At 40.1% G+C, this 3,787-nt stretch overlaps 1 pseudogene; it reads right to left on the reverse strand.

The window, feature by feature from the left end:
• Positions 1-450: 450 nt before the first annotated feature.
• LOC125911379 (protein CEBPZOS-like) lies at positions 451-815 on the reverse strand (annotated as a pseudogene).
• Between the last annotated feature and the right edge of the window lie 2,972 nt (positions 816-3,787).

The raw sequence follows: 3,787 nt of genomic DNA on the forward strand, positions 1-3,787 counted from the left end.
ACCTTTATTATTTCCTTTCTTTTGCTAACTTTGGACTCAGTTTGTGCTTTTTTTTTTTCTAATTTCTTAAGGCATAGAGTTAGGTTGTTTATTTGGGATCTTTTTTTGCTTATTGATGTTGGTATTTATTGCTATGAACTTCCTCATAGACCTGCTTTTTCTCACATCCCATAAATTCTGGTATGTTGTGTTTCCTGTTCCATCTCAGAAACCTTTTTTTTCCGTCTTTAATTTCCTCTTAATCCATGGGCTGTTCAGAAGAGTGTTACTTTCCATTTTTCAACTCTAGAATTTTTGTTTCTTACATTTTCCTTGTCAAACTATTTTTTTTTCCTTTCATGTCCTAGTCTTTTATTTGTTAAACGATAATCTTTTATAATAAATGCTGAAGAAAAGCAACAAACAAAAGCAGGGGATTTGCATAGTATATAGGAAATGACTAAGCCATGGCAGACCAGAATTTCCTGTTTTGTTTTGTGCGGCCAGGAGTCTACAATATGGTGTGCTCATCTTCTCCCCCACAACGGTGTCAAACAGTTTAGATGGGAGGTTGAATGCAATGACTTGTCCTAATTTTTGTTATTCAGCCATTTTTCTTGATCTTCTCTCTGACTCCATGCATTCCAGACCGTTCAACAGATTTGTAATAAACTTCGAGGATGAAGGGAAATTTCTGGCTCATTGTTTGCCTAAAATCTTGGATTGTGTTCATCTTATTAAACAAAAAAATATGCTCCAAAAACACCCACAAGTTCAACTACTAAAACTCCTTTAAAGATCTTCTTTTCCAGTGGTTCCATAGCATGGGCCAGCATATAACCAAAGGCAGGTGCGTGGTGGGAATGGAGAATTGTTTATTATTTACAATGTTGTACCTGAGGTGCTTACATGCGGGCAAACTGTTTGATTCATGCATTGTTTTCCTAATTTTGTTAGTTGCCTATCTATGTTTCCTTATAGTTCACTGAACTTCCTTAAGAGGATTGTCTAAATTCTTTGTCTGAAAGTTCATAGATTTTCATTTTTGTTAGGTCTGTTATTAGACCTCTATTAGTTTCTTTGGTGTTGTCATATTTACCTGATTTTTAATGATCCTTGATTCTTTATGTTGGTATTTGTGCATTTGAGTAGTTTGGCTCCTCTTCCAGACTTTACAGGTTTGCTATGGAGAGACAGTTCTTCTTCACCAGTCAGCTCAGTTCGGGTTTCTTGGTGTTACTGCTGGTATTGTCTTTGTACAAGTGGGCATGCTATTATGGTTTATTTTGGGGGGAGGCAACTGTGTGAGTTCTGAAGATAGTGATGAGGTGGGGGCGTCCCACTGGTTGAGAACAGTTGGCTAAGACTGCTGACTTGGTTCCCTACCCATGTGAGGCTGTAGGATGGCTCTGCAGTTCCTTGAATTCTTTGGTCAGACTTACTAGATGATTGACACTAAATACTGTGTTAGGTAATAGATAGGGCTATGAATTAGCTTCAGTGCCCTGGCCTGCTATCCTACAGGCCCAGGGCCTGTCCAGCACAACATGTGGGAGCTGGAATCAGGTGTCAGTGTGTAGTGAATTCCCTGGTCAGGTGAGGCCCCTGGCTTTGCTCTGCAGACAAGGAAAGCCATGGTCTGTGGTCTCAGTTCAAGTGCCACTGTACTTTGGGCTACTGAATTGACTATCCAGTGTCCTGTGTTAGATTCCCTGGTCAGAAAAGCTGAATGCTGTATTCTGTGATAAGAAGGGATTAAATTAGATTTCCTGCTTGGACACAGTGAGAGAAGCAGCTCTAAAACTTTACTAGCTCTTCTTAGTTTGTTGTCTTAAGTCAACCAGCACCTCGAGTGTTTTGGCTAAATAGGGCCACTGACTTTGCCCTGGGGGCGATCGGCTCTGTTTTGCTGACTCTTGGCTCAAGTGCCACTGAGCTGCTCAGCTTCCAGGAGTTGTCACAGGCCTTCTAATCAGATAGAGTGAGAAGACTTTCACCACACAGGGTGGGGCTATGTCTCAGCCCCCTTGCCTGGGAATCAGGGGGAGATAATACTCCAGGCTACTCTTAGTTTTCCAAACAGGCTCTCTCCGAGTGAGAAGGACTAGGAGCTACCCTCAGCCTAGGCACTGAATTAATCCCCCTGCCTGTGCATAGCCAGGAGCCTCCATGTCAAGTACTAGCTTTGCTTTGGAGCAAATCAGTTCTGTCTGCCCACCTCTTGGCTCAAGGGCCACTGAGTTGTATAACTTCCCGGAGTTGTCACCTGCTCACCAGGTGAAATAGGCGAAAGGCACTTTCTACAATGAGTGGTGCCGTGACTTAGCACCTTGCCTGGATGTGAGCAAACCAGACTCTTGGGCTGGCACAACTCTATATTTGAGAATCCAAATGAGGCAGATCTGTACTCTGCCAAGTTCCCTGGTCAGAGTATGCCCCAAATTGGTCCTGTTGGTGGCTGAAGCCACTGTTGGAATTACTACTGAGGCCCTATAGGTATAAACTTGGTCTGCCAAGATCCTAGTGCTGGTTTTTGGAAGCACTCCTATCGCCCGCACCTACCAGTAGTCAGATTCCCAATGGGTGGGAACTGAAGATTTCCTGGCAATCACCACGGTGTAAGATCAGAGTAAGAGCCCCCCAAAATGACCCACAAAGTGTACCCCAAGGTGACCCACAAAAGGCTGGTTGTCACCTATGTTCTCTTTTCCCAAGGGAGGAGCTGAAGGCTCAGGAGATCTGTGTGGGTGGAGTTCTGCTGGCCTGGAGGATGGGGAATGTGCTCAATGTTTAGCTGATTCTTTTATCCTTCTAATGTGGTCTGTCATGTCTCTCAGATTGAGGGGGTACTTCAAGCTCAACCCCATATTCTAGGATTCTTTCAATGGTATCCTCTTTTGAATAGATGTTACTTGTTCTTCTTGTGAGGGGGGAGCAAAGTTGGGAATGACCTATGTTGCCATTTTGGTGATGTCACTCCCTAAATAAAATGTCTTGACTAAAGTCCTGAATGTAGTATCTATCTTTAATTGGTACATAGCCAAGTAAAAAAATAATTGTTTCTCAAAATTTTTTTCATTTTTATGCAATGAAAAACTGTTTTTGCTTGTTTCAGTATATATTTAAATTCTAGTCACAGACTCAATTTCACCATATGAAATTTTATAATACGAATTCCATGTTACATTTGAGATAATCAATCATGTTTCAATGTAATCCACATTGCATAGAAGACTTTTATTATGAACATTATCGTTGTAGTATAGTAAAGTGCATTGTTAATGAAGCATGGAAAAGGAATAATTTCAACTAATAGGCATATACGTCAAATTTCAATTAGGACTATGTTGGAATCCAAAAAGAGATATGAGCATGTAAATTTAAACCTTTGACCTTCACCATAAAGAACAAGGTCTGAGAGAGAAATTAAACTATTTTGATGTAGCATACAAATTTGAATAAATTAATGTGTCCTGAACTCTGTCATGACTCTTAGACTGCATATGATTTTTTAAAATTTTATATACTTGCAGCTTATGACTTTGAACTGTTTGCTTCTATTCCACATATTAAAATATTAAGGAATAAAACAATAATGACAACACTTAGCAAGTTTATTGTGTGACTACTTTATTAGGCGATATACCAATATTTAGATGACTTGTCCTGAATTAGTGACCAGTGAAACATGTCAGACTCACAGATTTTTTTCCCCCTAAGGAAACAACAATAATTCTATGGTATTATTAAATATTCAGTGAATTTTCAAGTTTCTGTTCAAGTTTCAGTGAATTTTCAAGTTTCATAT

Source organism: Panthera uncia (genome assembly GCF_023721935.1).
Source record: "Panthera uncia isolate 11264 chromosome C1 unlocalized genomic scaffold, Puncia_PCG_1.0 HiC_scaffold_3, whole genome shotgun sequence".
NCBI classification, from domain to species: domain Eukaryota; kingdom Metazoa; phylum Chordata; class Mammalia; order Carnivora; family Felidae; genus Panthera; species Panthera uncia.